General features: G+C 36.3%; 1 pseudogene; it reads left to right on the top strand.

The window, feature by feature from the left end:
* The window catches only part of LOC128554829 (transformation/transcription domain-associated protein-like), a 48,913-nt pseudogene that overhangs the window by 16,071 nt on the left and 12,860 nt on the right, over nucleotides 1-19,982 (top strand).

A 19,982-nucleotide genomic window follows, 5' to 3' on the forward strand; every position in this document is an offset into this window, starting at 1 on the left:
TATTGCAGGTCTTTCATTCAAAAATTCACCAATATTCACCATCAAACAGAGGAACTATTTTCTGCGTAACCACTTCCTTATTGTGGTTGACCAAATAACTGTGGTCTTGTGCCAGTAATGCTATGTATAGCTATTTGCCAAAGTGGTGGTAATTATGGCAACCGCTGATAAACTTGTAAATTTGGATAATAAACATGTACTTTTTGCATTTGCAAGGTACATAGATAAACATTAAATATGTATATATCTTGTTAAATAAAGGTACATAGATAAACATTAAATATGTATATATCTTGTTAAATAAAGTGTTTAACTTCCTTTAAAAATTACATAAACAGTATGTTAGGTCTGTTACTGAAATCAATATGTGTCAACAAATACAACAGTATACAGCCGTAAATATCATACTGTGTAAATATTGAGCTTTCTTTTCGTTTTTTTTTTTTTTTAGAAATATTAGGTATGATATCAGATTATTGGAAGAAATTTTGGATTTTGGACTAGTCGGCCATCTTGGTTATTACAGCAAATTTCTTTCATTTTCTTATGTAGATAATACCCTGTAACATTTCTACCAAGTCTGATACTTTTCCTACAAATAATATGATTTTATGAACTTAAGTCATATGGCTGCACTATAAGGCGTGCTTACCAAAAAAGATACAGAATAGCAAACAGTGCAGATTATGTACATACTGCACAGAAGTGCAGGCTGATCATGATCTACACTGGTCACAAAGGCAGAACCGATCCTGAACAGCATGATAAGGATTAAGAGCACTAAGTCTTGTACACATACATATTACACGAAGACATTTTTGTTATGATTTGGTAATCTCTGTATATATTTTGCACTTATAAATTGCTTGCCAGTCAATAGTCAAAACCATTGCCTCAGGTCCATGCAATACTTTTGACTATTGACTGTTATGCCATTCAATATTTGTTTTATAACATGACATCAGAAATAAGTTTTCATAACTTTTGTCTTTAAGATTTGACTTTAAGGACTTCGGACACTTTCTATATGAATTTGCCTACTCCAAGAGTGAAAAATAAACCACTAAGAAATAAGTATTTAATTACATATGCAACCAAAATACATATTTAAGGTTATTTCTTAAAGTCAAATTTTCAATATTTGTTTCATAAAACGGTGATTTTTGTTCTAAATAGAATTACGTACCCTGTTATATAGATATAAAAAAGTGTTTTGCTTTATACAACGTTGTTCCCACTCGTGCATCAAAACCATATTTGGCCAGCATATGTAGATATTAATTATACACATTTTCTATGACTGTTGTGTTGATGCAAGGGGTGGAACAGTACTTTTAAACAAAAAATATAACTACAGTGTGTTCCCAAATGTAAAGTAACCAATACTTTTTATATTCATTTTTAATAAATTGATAGTCACATATTTTTACATCTGTTTGTAACTCAGATACTATACAAATGTTTGAAAGGGTACACATAGGGATGTTATACATGTATAGTATTGAGAGAAGCAAATACTGTGGATTCATTATTATTCGTTGGGTTAAATTTTCATTGGCTTAACCTGGTTGTTTGTTGCAGTAGATTGGCAAATACGGCTTTAACATACTTGCAACACACCAGGTAATCTTCTGCATGCCCCCCTCGCGACGAGCACGTCACTAGCGATGAGGATGTTATTTATTTTCCATTTTGTTTTTTATTATTTTTTGTATTTTTTATATATTTTTCATTTCTTTATTTTTTCGTCTTCTGTGCGTTTATATTTATTTCTTTTAGACACATACTTAATGTCACACGCATTCATCACTTCATGTTCTTCCTTCTGTGAAAACTGAATTGAACACTGTTCTTTGCGGCGGACTAGGCCTAAACACTACAAAAAAGAGGCAATATGTACAGAGCAGTTAATCTGATCCTGACAATAGTCTATCCAAAAGAAATAAAGCTTAGCATTGGTATGCCTGTGATCCATAGGTCAAAAACAGTAGCTTCATGGCAGGTCATATCAGTGACGGATTCACATTCAGTGTGATGCCACAAAAGTGATGTGTGAAGTTGCTTTCCATGCAGATGGCATATATAAATACGACTAGACGCGAAAACGAACTAAAAGGTCCAGCCAAGTTTCAGGTGGATTTTTTATGCAGCGACCTACTTCTACTTTAGCCCTACAAATGACACATTTCGAATGTGTTTTGCCAACTTCAGCCCTGATTAGACAACATTATCTTTAGACTGGTTGTTGTCAGACTTATCCCGATTTAACTTTTTCCGATACAGCTTCCTTAGGCAAGCCCCACAAAGAACTGTCATTTTGGATACATTTTTATTACATGTTTAAGCCAAATGAGCCGTGCCATGAGAAAACCAACATAGTGGCATTGCGACCAGCATTGATCCAGACCAGCCTGGGCATCTGTTCGCTTTCAAAGCCTGTTGGGATTAGACCAACCGTTCGCGAACAGCACGGATCCTGACTAGTCTGCACAGATGCCCAGGCTGGTCTGGATCCATGCTGGTCACAATTGCACTATGTTGGTTTTCTCATGGCGCGGCTCAAATGTTATCTGTGCCACTGGTACTTATCCCAAGCAAGAACCAACTGCCTTTTCTTAGTATAATGTTATACAGCACACAAATATCTGCCATCACTTATAACAGAACTATACAGACATGTACATGTACTTAAATAACTACCTGAACCACTGTAATAAAACTGACCGGTCACTTATACATGTATATCTATTCACACATGAAATGCATCAATAACTTTACATTACGAACAGTATATAGATAATTCAAGTACAGATTGTTTGCAAAAATATCGTTCTATTTTCTATTTATTTATAGGATTTTAATCTTAAAATGTTATTTTTTCTTAAATAAACAGATTTTGTCACTTTATTCGACTGGAATTCATATATTTAAAACTTCCGTAATGTGATGACATTATATTTTTACGGAAATTAAACATTTCATTTTTTCAGTAAAATATATCCTAGCCTAGATAAAATAAGAAAAACATCTTGATAGGAACAGATACAAACCCGTTTCTGCTGTAATAAGTTAACTAACACATTGGTTTATCATTGACTCGAAATGATTTGGGTACTGTTTAAATACTTAATGAGAATTTTGCCTTCAAAGTATAGGCTAGAAGCATATGATAGTGTCCGAAGTCCTTTGTGTTGTACTAAAGATGGGTCAGCATGAGTAATATAAGGAGTCACATAATAATTAATATATTTATGCTTACTCTTAAGATGTACTAAAGATATGCTGTCATATCTTTTTTATGCCCCCACTTTGGGGTGGGGGGGGGCATATAGATTTGCCCTTGTTTGTCCTTCCGAGCACACAATTGGTACCTTAGGTGGTAGGAGGTGTGGCTTAGGACAATAGAATCCTTTGTATTCATTCCGTAACCACTTCATTCTTTTGTTCCTTAAGTGGTCATTCTGTTGTTTTCAAACAATGGAATGACCACCTAATACATGAATCGTAAAGGCGTCCGTCCTTCCGAGAATGTTGTGTTGCGCCTAGCTCCAAAAGTATTTGACATAGAGTCACAAAGCTTTACAGGAATGTTGGTCAGCATGTGTAGTTGTGCACTTGCGGTTTCGCGTCTGGATTCATTCAGTCGTGTAGGAGTTACGGCCCCTGACTTAGTAAAAAAGTGGTCATTTTGATGTTGTGTCACGCGTAGCTCCAAAAGTATTTGACCTAGAGTCACCAAAGTTTACAGGAAAGCTGGTCAGCATGTGCAGTTGTGCACCTGGGGTTTCATGTCCGGATTCATTCAGTCATGTAGGAGTTATGGCCCCTGGCTTAGTTAAAAATTGGTCATTTTAATGTTGTGTCGTGCATAGCTCCAAAAGTATAGTCATCGTTGAGTTCAAGCAACATTAAAATGCGGTGATGGACAGGTATCTAAAAATCTCAAGAAAGCATATATGTTTATATGTACATTATATATGTTTTTTTATGCATTTTTCTTTAAATAGCAACATATTGTTTTCCCAAAGTTGATCTGTGTCAATTGTCATTTAGTGGGGGCACCTTTGTCCCATGGACACATTTCTAGTTATGCCCCCCTTCGAAGAAGGAGGAGTATAATTGTTTTGCAGATGTTGGTATGTCTGTCGGTTGGTATGTAGACCAATCCGTTTCCAGATGATTACTCAAGAACCCTTGGGCCTAGGATCATGAAAGTTAATAGGGAGATTGGTCATAACCAGCAGATGACCCCTATCGATTTTGAGGCCAGCAGGTCAAAGGTCAAGGTCACAGTGACCTAGAACAGTTAAATGGTTTCAGGATGATAACTCAAGAACGCTTAAGCCTAGGATCATGAAAATTGACAGGAATGTTGTTCATGACCAGCAGATGACTTTTATTGATTTTGAGATCAATAGGTAAAAGGTCAAGGTTACAGTGACATGGAACAGTTAAATAGTTTCCGGATGATAACTCAAGAATGCTTTGGCCTAGGATCATGAAAGTTTACAGGGAGATTGGTCATGTCCAGCAGATGACCCCTATTGATTTTAAGGTCAGTAGGTCAAGGTCACAGTGGCCCTGAACAGTTAAACAGTTTCTGAACGATAACTCAAGAACGCTTGGGCCTAGGATTATGAAAATTGATGGGGAGGTTGATCATGATCAGCAGATGACCCCTATTGATGTTGAGGTCAGTAGGTTTAAGGTCAAGGTTACAGTGACCCAGAACAGTTAAACGGTTTCTGGATGATAACTCACGAACGTTTGGGCCTAGGATCATGAAACTTAATAGGGAGGTTGATCATGACCAGCAGATGACTTCTATTTATTTTAAGGTCAATAGGTCAAAGATCACGGTCACATTTACCAAGAACAGTAGAACTTTTGTATACAATGACCAAATATTTTCTGTCACTTGTCAATTACTGAATGCATTGAGGGGGGCATTTTGTGTTCTACGAGTTCTTGTTAATATTTACATTATTATTTAATTACATTGTTACAGTAATGTATGTTCATTTCAGTTTATGTTAATTATTGTTTAATCAAGTTATCTTAATTGTTTTGTGAGCATTATGGGAGACATATGTTCATGTTTTATTATTCTTTGACAAAGTTTTTGGTACGATTTTAATATGTGTAAAGGACCTCATTCTCAAGATTGTATAGATTTGAATGTTATTTTCAGCGATGAAGGCCTGAGTGAGACAGTGTTGACAACAAAATTAGAACAGGCTTTCCTGGCCAGTCTCAGATGTCAGCAACCACTCATCCGAGGGAAATTTGTAGAGGTGAATATAATAATTTATATATTGGTCATAAGATAATGGGTTTTGAATTATGCTGTATAAGTATGCTGCTTTGCAGAATAGCATAATAAATTATGGTCTCAGTTGATTTTGGCTAAAATACCATGTCCTTCAAAATGTCTGGCAAAAAGTAAAACTTTTGGACAGGATGGTTCATTTAGGCTAAGAATGAATAGATTGTAGTGAAATGAATTTAACCCTTACCCTGCTAAATTTCTAAAATGGGAATGTTCCATCATTCAATTTGGGCAATACCATTTATTATTTAAGGGGTGTTCACTGAAAATTTACTGACTGAATAGCGAACAGTGCAGACCATGATCAGCCTGCACAGATGTGCAGGCTGATCTTCGTCTGCACTGGTTGCAAAGGCAGAATCAGTTGGCAGCAGCCGAGGCTGAAGGTTAAAAGATTATTTAGTAAGGTAAGATATTTTGTTTACATTCATCTGCATTTTACATTTTAAGCTCACCTGAGCAATGCTCAGGTGAGTTTTTCTGATCTCTCGATGTCTGTCATCTGTCATCTGTCCGTCAACATTTAGCTTGTGTATGTGGTAGAGGCTGTATTTTTCAACTGATCTTCATGAAATTTGGTCAGAATGATAGCCTTGATAAAGTCTAGGCCGAGTTTGAAAATGGGTCATCTGGGGTCAAAAACTAGGTAGTGAGGTCAAATCAAAGAAAAACCTTGTGTATGCGATAGAGGCTGTATTTTTCAATTAATCTTCATGAATTTTTTTCAGAATGATTACCTTGATTAATTCTAGGCCGAGTTTGAAAATGGGTCATCTGGGGACAAAAACTAGGTCAGATCAAAGAAAAACCTTGTGTATGCGATAGAGGCTGTAATTTTCAATTCATCTTCATGAATTTTAGTCAGAATGATTGCCTTGATGAAATCTAGGCCGAGTTCAAAAATGGGTTATCTGAGGTCAAAAACTAGGTCATTAGGTCAAATCAAAGAAAAACCTTGTGTATGCGATAGAGGCTGTATTTTTCAATTAATCTTCATGAAATTTTGTCAGAATGATTACCTTGATTAATTCTAGGCCGAGTTTGAAAATGGGTCATCTGGGGTAAAAACTAGGTCAAATCAAAGAAAAACCTTGTGTATGCGGTAGAGGCTGTAGTTTTCAATTAATCTTCATGAATTTTGGTCAGAATGATTGCCTTGATGAAGTCTAGGTCAAGTTCGAATATGGGTCATCTGGGGTCTAAAAGTAGGTCATTAGGTCAAATCAAAGAAAAACATTGTGTATGCGATAGAGGCTATATGTTTCAATTGATCTTCATGAAATTAAGTCAGAATGATTGCCTTGATGAAATCTAGGTCAAGTTCAAATATGGGTTATCTTGGGTCAAAAATTAGGTCACTAGGTCAAATCAAAGAAAAACTTTGTATATGCGATAGAGGCTGTATTTTTCAATTGATCTTTATGAAATTTGGTCAGAATGATTGCCTTGATAAAATCTAGGTTGAGTTTGATTATTGGTCATCTGGGATCAAAAAGTAGGTCACTAGATCAAATCAAAGAAAAACCTTGTGTATGCAATAGAGGCTGTATTTTTCAATTGATCTTCATGAAATTTGGTCAGAATGATTGCCTTGATGAAATCTAGGTCAGGTTCGAATATGGGTCATCTGGGGTCAAAAAGTAGGTCACTAGGTCAAATCAAAGGAAAACCTTGTGTATGCGATAGAGGCTGTTTTTTTTTATCCCCCCGCCAAAGGCGAAGGGGATTTAGAAATGCTCTCCGTGCGTGCGTCTGTCGGTCCATCCGCAACGATCTTTGTCCGGAGCATAACTCCAAAAGTACTGGAGGGATTTTCTTCAAACTTCATACACTGATAGATCACATTGGGAGGAAGTGCAGTGTGCAAGAACAATAACTCTACCTTGCCTATTTTTATGCCCCCGAAGGGAGGCATATAGTTTTTGAACCGTCTGTCAGTCTGTCGGTCTGTCGGTCTGTCAGTCTGTCGGTCTGTCCGCAATTTTCGTGTCCGGTCCATATCTTTGTCATCGATGGATGGATTTTCAAATAACTTGGCATGAATGTGTACCACAGTAAGACGACGTGCAGTGCGCAAGACCCAGGTCCGTAGCTCAAAGGTCAAGGTCACACTTAGACGTTAAAGGATAGTGCATTGATGGGCGTGTCTGGTCCATATCTTTGTCATCGATGGATGGATTTTCAAATAACTTGGCATGAATGTGTACCACAGTAAGACGACGTGCAGTGCGCAAGACCCAGGTCCGTAGCTCAAAGGTCAAGGTCACACTTAGACGTTAAAGGATAGTGCATTGATGGGCGTGTCCGGTCCATATCTTTGTCATCGATGGATGGATTTTCAAATAACTTGGTATGAATGTGTACCACAGTAAGACGACGTGCAGTGCGCAAGACCCAGGTCCGTAGCTCAAAGGTCAAGGTCACACTTAGATGTTAAAGGATAGTGCATTGATGGGCATGTCCGGTCCATATCTTTGTCATCGATGGATGGATTTTCAAATAACTTGGCATAAATGTGTACCACAGTAAGACGACGTGTCACATGCAAGACCCAGGTCCGTAGCTCAAAGGTCAAGGTCACACTTAGACGTTAAAGATCATTTTTCATGATAGTGCATTGATGGGCATGTCCGGTCCATATCTTTGTCATTCATGCATGGATTTTAAAATAACTATGCATGAATGTGTGACACAGTAAGACGATGTGTCGCACGCAAGACCCAGCTCCGTAGGACAAAGGTCCTAAACTCTAACATCGGCCATAACTATTCATTCAAAGTGCCATCGGGGGCATGTGTCATCCTACGGAGACAGCTCTTGTTTGAGTTATTCCCCTTTATCTTATTTTCTTAAAAAATTTTTGTCCGGAGCATAACTCCAAAAGTACTGGAGGGATTTTCTTCAAACTTCATACACTGATAGAACACATTAGGAGGAAGTGCAGTGTGCAAGAACAATAACTCTACCTTGCCTATTTTTTGAGTTATTCCCCTTTATCTTATTTTCTTAAAATATTTTGTCCGGAGCATAACTCCAAAAGTACTGGAGGGATTTTCTTCAAACTTCATACACTGATAGAACACATTAGGAGGAAGTGCAGTGTGCAAGAACAATAACTCTACCTTGCCTATTTTTTGAGTTATTCCCCTTTATCATATTTTCTTAAAAGGTTTTGTCCGGAGCATATCTTCTTCTTGCATGGAGGGATTTTGATATATCTTGGCACAAATGTTCACCACCACGAGATGGAGTGTCATGTGCAAGAACCAGGTCCCTAGGTCTAAGGTCAAGGTCACACTTAGAGGTCAAAGGATACAAGAATGAAAACCTTGTCCGGAGCATTTATTCTTCATGCATGGAGGGATTTTGATGTAACTTGGCACAATTATACACCATCATGAGACAAAGTGTCATGCGCAGTTCCTTCTTTAGAATTACTTCCCTTTGTTGTTACTTTAAATAGCTTTTATTGTAACTTTCTCATTACTAGTCGTAGGGAAAAATCAAGACCACTTTTCTGTAGTACAACATGCATGCTACATCCAATTTTGAGGTGTATTTTGACCAATCTCTACCTGGTAAAGATTTTTATGTGGACTTACAATATTTTTTTTTTTTTTTTTTTTTTTTTTTTTAAAGATTAACTTCCCTTAGTTGTTACTATAAATAACTTATATTGTAACATTTTTATAATTGACCATAGGGAAAAAACAAGACCACTTTTCTGTGGTACAACATAGATTTTACTTTCCAATTTTAGGTGTCTTCTTCTTCTTGTCGTTCGCGACAATTTTAGGTGTATTTTAAGGTATCTGTACCTGGTAAGGAGTTTTTTTGGTGGACTTAGAAAAACAAAAGACTTACAATGATTACTAAACAACCACAAAATTAAAATTCCATTTGCAAATACAGCTGCTAGAGTAAAGAAACTATAAACTAGAAGCGTATATTGTGACATTCTGGCACTCTTGTTCCCTGTTAGCTTTCCATTCCTTCTTTTTACAGTAGCCATGTAGAAAAACATCATAGCTATACTGTTCATGAAAATTAATAAAATTTAGCAGTAAACCTGACCTCACCACTGACATATTCTTTCTTCCACATCTTTAAAACCCCTGATGCGGACCACAACTAAACGGTTCTTCAAAGCTTTCCCCAAAATTAATACTTTCAGACACTAACTTGCCAGGAACTTCAGCCTTCAATTATAATATGCCCGGCAGGGGGAATAGCCATGTCTAACATGGCTTTTGTTCAATTGATCTTCCTGAAAGTGTCAAAATGATTGCCTTGATGAAATCTAGGTAGAATTTGAATATGGGTCATCTGTAGTCAAAAAGTAGGTCACTAGGTTAAATCAAAGAAAAACCTCGTGTATGTGATAGAGGCTGTATTTTTCAACTGATCTTCATGAAATTTTGTCAGAATGATAGCCTTGATAAAATCTAGGTCAAGTTCGAATGTGGGTCATCTGGGTTCAAAAACTAGGTCACTAGGTCAAATCAAGTTAAACCTTGTGTATGCGATAATGGCTGTATTTTTCAATTGATCTTCATGAAATTTGGTCAGAATGATAGCCTTGATGAAATCTAGGTCAAGTTCGAATATGGTTCATCTGGGGTCAAAAACTAGGTCACTAGGTCAAATCAAAGAAAATACTTGTTTTGCTCCAATTTTAATGATAATTGGTCAGAATATTTTTTTCCATGAAATCACTAGGTCAAACATGTTTACACTGTTATGGTGTATTGTGGTGTTTCTCAGGTGAGCGACCTAGGGCCATCTTGGCCCTCTTGTTCAATTAATCTTCATGAATTTTGGACAGAATGATTACCTTGATGAAATCTAGGCCGAGTTCGAAAATGGGTCATCTGGGGTCTAAAACTAGATCACTAGGTCAAATCAAAGAAAAACCTTATGTATGCGATAGAGGCTGTATTTTTCAATTAATCTTCATGAATTTTGGTCAGAATGATTGCCTTTATGAAATCTAGGCCGAGTTTGAAAATGGGTCATCTGGGGTCAAAAACTAGGTCACAGGTCAAATCAAAGAAAAACCTTGTGTATGCGATAGAGGCTGTATTTTTCAATTAATCTTCATGAAATTTGGTCAGAATGATAGCCTTGATGAAGTCTAGGTCAAGTTTGAATATGGGTCATCTAGGGTCAAAAACTAGGTCACTAGGTCAAATCAAAGAAAATACTTGTTTTTGCTCCAATTTTAATGATAATTGGTCAGAATATTTTTTTCCATGAAGTCAAACATGTTTACACTGTTATTGTGTATAATGGTTTGTTTCTCAGGTGAGCGACCTAGGGCCATCTTGGCCCTCTTGTTTATCAGGCATAGGAAAAAATTTAAGAACTGAAAATGATAATTGAGATAACATGAATTTTTATTGTGATTTGTTACTCGACTATTTAATGACCTAATTTATACAGATAAGAAAAACTATGATATACTAAAAACTGTCATACTGTTAAGTAGGGAGAAAGTAGAAATTATCTTTACAAGCCTTTTTTATGCCCCCAAAGGGAGGCATATTAGTTTTCAACTGTCCGTCCCTTCGTTCGTCACGTTAACTTTTTGCATGGAGGCAACATTAACTTTTGCATGAAGGCACTTTACTTGTGAACGACTGAAACCAGGACCTTCAAACTTCACATGCCGATAGTACTTGTTGAGTTCACGACCCCTACTGACATTGGGGTTACCAGGTCAAAGGTCAAGGTCACAGTGAGCAATGTTAACTTTTTGCATGAAGGCACTTTACTCGCGAACCACTGCACCCAGGACCTTTAAACTTCACATGCTGATAGTACTCATTAAGTACATGACCCCTACTGACTTAGGGTCACCAGGTCAAAGGTCAAGGTCACAGGGGCCAACGTTAACATTTTGCATGAAGGCACTTTACTTGTGAACCACTGCACCCAGGACCTTTAACTCCCTGGGGCCGAAATGCGACTATAGGCGTTAAATTTTCTACCCCTGTAGCGTCGATATGCGACTATACGCGCGTTATCGGGACTCCCAGGATGGCGATTGATGAGTATAGTCGCGGCACCGAGATCATGCTGATTGCATCACGTACTTGTTAATTTTTTATAATCCTGACAAAAGCAGAATTATTTTGCGTTCTGGCTATTATTTCTTAGATGTTATAATAACTAATTCTGCTAATAATTAGTTCCCTTGTTAAAATAAATGTTTGTAATTATGTGGTCATGTAAAGGAAATAAAAAAGACGAACTGCACTGTGTTTCGTTCATACTGTATTTCAAAAGTCTTAGAGTAAAATAATGTCATCAGCCAGAGATCTTTCTTAAAATGAAGAAAATATTCATAATCATGCTGATTCTGACATATCATTTCCGTCGGGTGATGATTTCGATGAAAACATTCCATTATCAGAGAAATGAGTGGTCGGAAAATGTTAAGTTTTAGAAGGCTGAAATATTCGTACACTTACATCACATACAATACAAATGGATGAAAATAACACAACAAAACATGTGACATAAAATACAAAACAATGTATGTAAATAAACGCATGTTTGTAAATTTTTATAACTATTCAAAAATGGATGTAAATATTACAACCTAACTGTCACAGTGCGTGTCACACAACATTTGTGTACATGTTTAGTAGATTATACATCAAAATAAACCATCGATATTCACAAAAACAGGTGTAAATTTCGAGTAAATTTTGATGTAAATATTCTGTGTTAATGATGAATTTCTATTTATTGGAATTTAATGCGTTTACATGTGAAAAAAGTAAGAAAATCAGAAATGTTCAAATATTTATTAAACGCAATAGGTGTGTTAAAATTGAGAATATTTCGAAGTGAAAATAATATTCTATTTGGATATAAGCTTCGGACGAAATTGGGTATAAAAATATTTGTTGAAAGTTCGAAGATTTTGTAAGTTTATTTTAATTTACATCCAAGTTAAAAATGTTTCCCTACATGATTTCAATTGACTGCATGCGAGCGTGTGATTATGAAAAGATCAGATAATGTTCTTCGATGTCAGGCGGTAATTCTTATCTCGCCGCAGCAGGTATGTTATGTTATCGGCCTCAGGGAGTTAAACTTCACATGCTGATAGTACTTATTGAGTACATGACCCCTACTGACTTTAGGGTCACTAGGTCAAAGGGTCAAGGTCACAGGAGCCAATGTTAACTTTTTGCATGAAGGCACTTTACTCACGAACCACTGCACCCAGGACCTTCAAACTTCACATGCTGATAGTACTTATTGAGTCCACGACCCCTATCGACTTTGGGGTCACCAGGTCAAAGGTCAGTGTGCTGCGAGGGCATTTGTCACCATTAGTGACAGCTGTTGTTTGAATGTCTTTTGTTACCATGCAACAAAAATGTTGATTAGAACTGTACCATGCTATGTTGGCATTATTTCTCTTTTTATTGACTTGCCATTGATTAACAGGCACTGATAGACTTTTACATTGACCCAATCCTGTCAGACTTGTTCTGCTGTTTTTCAAAAGAAATCAGTCCTGAGTCAAATACAATTGTTTAAATAGGCGTTTAGAGGTAAACATAACTCAGCCAGGTTGGATGGGGAATATTTTGAGTATATATATGCTTTGAAATCATTTTTTTGGGGGATATGAAATTTTGCTGTTTTGGTCAAAATGACTATTTTTTATTTATATGAATTAATGCATTTCAACTTTAGGACATAAAGTGAGTGGAAGTCTTACTTGTTCATTGAGATTAAATTTCCTGGACTGATTTCATGCCACAAATCCACAAAAATTTGTGGGGCCTCCTAGGTTGGGTGGTTAAGGTTGTAGATTTCAAATAATTTGCCACTTACAGATGTGGTTTAGAGCCTCACTTAGGGTGTTCTATTATTCATGTGAGGAAGCCTTCCAGCTGGCTTACAGAAAGTCACTAGGCCATACCAAATTGATATGTCGTTCGTCGGAACTACCGCATCAATAATTTCATTCCCGAGAAAAAAAAATAAAAATTACCCGCCCGCACGTACATAAAAATCTCCGAAAAAAAATTATTTTTTTTCGATTATGCGGTCCGGAATAATAACGGCAAAACAGGTTTTATCGCTGTTTTAATGCGTCAAAGTGATATTCATCGGATTTCATGCGTCATGTAGCTGATGATCCAAACTCAAAAAGTCAGGAATTATGGTGTTGTTCATCATTTGTTTTAAATCTAGAGTGTCCTTCGATGTGCCGGTAGGTAATGAAATAGGCACATTCTACTTTTGTTCATTACAGTGAAAAGAACGAAGCCCGATTTGTAAGACGTGCAAAAATATTTGGAAATATTGTTCAGATATAAAGTTTTCAAACCATTTGTTATCAGCTGTTTAATTCAGCATGTTAGATCTAGAGCCCAAAGCTGAGGCCAACTACTATCTTAAAAAAATATTTGTTCACAGATCCTGACCGACCTATCACATTGTCTCGGCCCAAATCTTTTTGAACGTAACTTCTTTAGTACAGCAGTCAGATATTCTATCAAAACACATGTAGTCAATTTAAAAATTGTTTAGCTTTTCAAATAAGTAGTGTTGATATGAAAATAATTTCTAACAAAATATGTCCTTTTGAAGTTTTGTAACCCCAGTTTTGCCTGTTTGTACACATGACGCCAGGATATATTTAAAATTGGCTGTAAATTGCTTGAACGAAAGAAACTGAAAAAAACAGACTTCCCCAACTCTAAATTTATAGTTCAGTCAAAGCACAACAAACAACACTTTTAAGGGTGGCCATATTGGGATCATTCTTTGTCCGTCTGTTATTATTTTTGCCTGAAATGAATCTCTACCACAAAAGCTTAAGCTAGCCTGATCATGATCTGTTAAGAAATTATTCCAAAGCGATTCGAGCAATGTCGAAGCATCTGTATGCCCAACTCCGTTTGGTCTCACTGGTCAAGTGGTTTATTACTTCCCCTCACCTCTATGGGTTGGAGTTCCACTAGGGGCACAAATTTGTTCATGTGTCAAAGCCATCTTACTGTATTTCAGAAGAAATGTTATTCCACACAATCATGTGCCTGTTTTGTCTTAAATATTCCTCATCCTGTGCCATTAAATAGGCACGTCTTCAGATTAATGTAGAAAAATCAAAATTAAAAATAAGACACTCATTCCTTAGTAATAAAAATTACAAAATAAAAAAAATAAAGTGATTCAGTGAGTTTTGGCAAGAATTTATTTGCAAAATCATTCATATAGTCTTTAAAACATATAGAAAGCTATATACTGTGTTACCCACACTGTAAATGTTTGATTTCTGTGTTATTTCTAAAGAAATGTTAACTTTATATATAATCATAACCGCCTCCTCAAGGGTTCAAGCTGGGAAAAAAAATAAAAAAAGCCCGCTCGCTCCATGTAAAATCTACCCGCCTCTGAAAAAATCAAAATTGAGAAAAAAAAAATAAAAATAAAAATTTCGCTCGCCCGCTCCTATTTTTTTTGAAAATTTTCCGAAGAACTATTAATAAATTTGGTATGGCCCTACCCAGGTGCATACTTGTGAAGAAATAAGGCACAGAGGAGCACCTTAGCGGTATTCCTCAACCATCAAAGCTGGAATGTAGCCATATGACCTATAAATTTTGTTGGTGCGATGCTAAACCTGACAAACGGACAAAAATTAGTACCTGGTCGATATTAATGATTTCACAATGTTAGATTTCGTTACTGTGTGTAGCAATATTAATATTACATTTCTTGTTTGTTAAAGGTTTTCAATAGCAGTATTCCACGTAGAGTGTTTGAAAGACTGATCTGCATAACATGTTCACAGAACTGGGAACTGATGGGTGCACACTTCTAGATCAAACAGTGAATTGAGATAAGGAATTCTACAGTTTGAGTAAAGTATGTTTAACTTAAGTAACAAAGTAGATAGTTTCATATTTTTAACATTTTAACAATTTTAAATTTGAAAACTGTTGTTCTGCTGTCTGGTGTGATGGTACCTACATACACCAACAGAAACTGGGTCTTATGCTATCTAAAGTTTTACATGTAATGATGGAAATCCTGAATTGGGACTGTTTTACCAATGAAAGAAAATTAATGACTTTGAAGGTTTAAAGATCTTCAAACTGCCAGTGTAGATCATTTGTTATAATCACTTGTTTGCTGTAAATATTTTTAGAAAATGCAAAGATGATCATATTTGTCTGCTGTGATAAATACTAAGAAGTGTGATAGCCATTGTTAGCCTTCTGATTTTTTTTCACCATCAAAATCTGGACAGTTACCATATTAAATATGGCTGTGTGACGTAAACCCAATAAAGTAAACAAAACAAACTTAATATCAACAGAAAAATTGAACCTGTTAGCTACAGTAGTATTGTTTCACAGACTATATATCTATGTCAGGTTTGGATATGAGTACAAGCATTATTGTCTTTACAGACTGTCTGTTTTATTCATTTATTTCGCTGGGTGACAATTAAACATATTTATGTCAGTTATAGCATATTGTTGCATGGAGATTATTATGTGCTTTGTCTGATACAGGATGAGATAGATGTAGAACTTGGTGTTGCTGCTGATGAGGCAACACAGAAAGAATCTCCAAATACAGAGATACAGGACCCGAAACAGAACTTACAGACATTATTGTAGAGACAAGCAAAGTTCCTGGAGAAATGTAGGGAGGTCAGTGTAAGAACAATTTGAGTTAAGCTAACATTGGTAGATGTTTATAGGATGACGGTAGACTTTGATTAGAATAAACTATGGTGAGCTCATTGAAAGAGTAAGAAGTACAAAGAGCCAGTGAGAAATAAAAGTGGAAAGCCTGAGTTATCATGTTGGGGTGTCTTTAGAAGGAAGTAAGTGGATGAAAATGTTGGTAAAGGTCCTGTGAGAAATTGAAGATAAACTGACAAGACCCAAGGGTGTAAGGCTGTAGAAAATGTCATTGAAGAATTTGACTGTCACAAAATGTTATAAATTTGCCTTAGTTTATACAAGAGCATCATTTTGAAGCAAATTAAAGCAAATCTATGCTAGTTAGTGGATCTAGAGTTTTAAAAATCGTTGTGAAATAGAATAATGTGAAATCATCATTATTCATGGGGGATTAATATTCATGGATTCTGTGGTTCAGCTCAACCACGAAATTAAGTCACAACGAACAAATTACACCCAGGATAATGTAAATTGTACTCATTGTCACCAAAACAGACAACAAAGCCATCCGATCTGGTCCGTAGTTATGTGCATGCAGCAGTACTGACCTACAGCATTTTTATGGAGGCTCCGTCAATGATAAACATAGGTATGCATTGGAACAAAAGGAACTATTTCATTTAGACATTTACCCATGGTTTGTTTACGACATGCTTGTCAAAGTAAATGTAGATACTAAAAATAGAAGTTTGACGTGGTGTCACATGTCAACTGCACTATGCTGCTGCTGTTACTTCAATTTTTTGGCATCGCTCTACAATGTTTATATTTACTGACATGTAGTAAGGCCTGAAAAAAAAAATTCTTTGTTTCCGGTAACATGCTCAAAAAAATTAGGGTAGGTAGGTAGGAAAAATTATTTTTTTTTATTAAGGGAGACTTTTCGGAAATTATTTTTGTGTCAAAAAATGAATACAAATAAGGGGGTTATGCCTTCAGAGCATCAGTAAGTTAATTTCTAACATCACTGGCCATGTTTAAAGCATAAAAAGTGCAGTTTTGCAAGTTGAAAAAAATATTCTCCAAGGCCATAAAAAACATTTAGGGTCGGGCCAAAAATTTAGGGTAGGTCCGGATACCGGAAACAATTTTTTTTTTACGCCTAAATTACTGCTACTTTGGGATAAAGCAGCTGCTAGATCTGCTTCCAATGCACTATTACCCAATTTACATTACATGTTTCTCAAAATAACACATGTACAAGTTCAACAGCTTGTAATTTTAGAAGCAGATGTGCATTCATTTTGCAAAAAAAAAAAAAAACATTTGGATGAAAGTTTAGCATTCGTGTACAAAAAACACATTTTTTTAGCAACATAAAATCAGTAAATCTAAAATATTTTTCTTTTAATTTACAATACAATATCTAGTTCTTATTTGAAACAAGGTCAAGTGATCAATGTGATGAACTTTATATTTATTTGGATTATGAATGCTAATTGTGCAAGACTGTATCCCAGGTGCTATGGTTAAAAAATGTTTGACACTTTATTTGCCACCGACTTTTCTTATTGAATATTTCACAATTTAAGTTTTGCAAATTAGAGGTTGTATAGTTATAGGTACTTATGTAGGTTTTACATGTAAGAACAAAATGATATACTAGATCTATTCCTGTGGAAATTATGATTTTTTTTCTTTTCAGAAATTGAAAATCCATGAATTTACATCCCCACAAAACAGCTGTTCTGGCCAAAAACACGAAATTTTGTGCCGATGATATTAAATGATTTCACAGTGTCCTCAATAATCTAGCTGATTTTTACAAGTGCAAACTAATGTATTCACGGATATGACAGTCTGTCAATTATATATGCAGCCTCTATGGTATAGTGGTTAAGGCCACTGTCTTCAAATCACTTATCCCTCACTTCTGTATGTTTGAGTTTCTCTCAAGCCGTCATGTCAGGAAGCAAACCAGTTTGCTTGTAGAAGGTCTGTTGTTCTACCCAGGTACCTGCCAGTGCCGGAAATAATTGTGGAGTGGCATCTGGGGTCTTCCTCCAACATTAAACTGGAAATTTGCCATATGACATGAAATTTGTTGGTATGACTTAAAACCCACCCAGTAGTTATAAGAACTTCTGATATTTTACAGACTGTTTAGTATTTGGGGACTTTAAGCCAGTTGTTGTCACAGCTCGACTGATCTGAGCCATATATCATGGAAAGATATATACCTGAGGATATGGAAGGTTCTGTCTGAAAAACAACAGGTAAGGACATTTAACTCTTTCAAAACTTTCATTCAGATCTTATTTAATAATTTATGTTTAGATTCAGTGACTTTATGATTTTCATTAAGAATTTGAAAAAGCACTTTGTATGTTAAATTTAGATAAGTTAATAATGCAGACAGATTACTATGTCAGTGATGTTATCTCATATAAGTTTGTTTTCTTACTATTTCACTTTTTTACTGACTTTGTATTTTTGTTCAAGATGCTCGGAGCAGAGTTAGTTCCCTTTATGTGTAGTGGTAGCCATGTTGTTCAGAAGGACTGTGATCCCAGTGCAATACACACATTTGTGGAGAGTCTAGCCCTCTTGTGCTCCACCAGTACCTGTCAGACCAAGAGTATTCAAGGTAATGTTCAGTTTGTTTTAGAAAACATCAAAAAATTTTTACTTGTCATATTAATTTCTAGTGCATGTGTGAAAAATGGTGGATGCATAAACATTTTGAAAAAAACAACTGTTATTTATCATTATGTCTTCCCCATATATGGGGGAGACATACTGTTTTTGCCTTCGCCATCTGTTTGGCCATCAGTCTGCATTAAGCTTTTCACAGGCCAAACTGCTTGCCAGATTTAGATGAAACTTCACAGGAGTGATCAGTACCAAGCCTAGTTGTGCATGTCGACAGCATGTTCAGCTTCACTGAACGAGCCTGTTCAGCTTCACTGAACGACATGGCCACCAGAGCTAAAATTAGAAAAGTCTTGTCCAGCTTTCACAGGTAAAACTGCTGGCTGCATTTCATTGAAACTTTACAGGAGTGATTAGTACCAAGCCTAGTTGTGCATATTGCTGGCACATCCCTCTTCGCTGCCAAAATGGCCGCCAGAGCTTAAAATAGAAAAATCTTGTCTGGCTTTCACAGGTCAAACTGCAGGCTGGATTTGACGGAACTTCACAGGAGTAATCAGTACCAACCCTAGTTGTGCATATCACTGGCACCTTCCACTTCGCTGCACAAAATGGCCACAAGAGCCACAGAAAATCTTGTATGGCTTAGCAGGTCAAACTGCTTGCTGGATTTCGACGAAACTTCACAGGAGCAGGGCTCCGGAAATTTTGAGAACTCAATCGGTCCGAAACGAAAATCATGACATCGGCACTACCCCACCCACCGCGTTACCAATATATAACATATTTGTAAAATGTGATAGAGTAAAGAAATAAGCATGTCATGCATTAAAAATGATTTACCGGTCACCGCGAGTTACCATACAATGAAGACAGTTATTCAGTGTTATGTGTGATCGTTACTTTGTTTAAATTTCGATGTTTTTCCGAGAAAATACTTGCAGGATAAAATTGCCGAGGCATTGACACCGTGTACCTAACTAGTCTAAAAGCCAACGCACGTGAGTTCGGTACCGTATACACGGCAGACACTTCATAATGTTTCCTCATTCTTTGACGGAATTTTATAAAATAAAATGCGTCAGAGCGATTTACTCGACACATATTCTCTGCCAAACATACTCAGTATTTTAAGAATACTCTGCCGCGGACCGAATGGGTACGTTATGTGAAGGCTGAGATCGAACTTCCCGCATGTATAGTGCCATAAGGTCACGCGCGTTGGCCACAGATATTTCATTACGCTGGCGTTGTACTTCAACGAGCAGCTACATTCTATAAAATTCTCTTCTGATGTAAACAAAATTTCATTTTGAAACATTTTTTAAAAG

The sequence above is a fragment of the Mercenaria mercenaria genome, unplaced genomic scaffold (assembly GCF_021730395.1).
Source record: "Mercenaria mercenaria strain notata unplaced genomic scaffold, MADL_Memer_1 contig_782, whole genome shotgun sequence".
Lineage (NCBI taxonomy): Eukaryota > Metazoa > Mollusca > Bivalvia > Venerida > Veneridae > Mercenaria > Mercenaria mercenaria.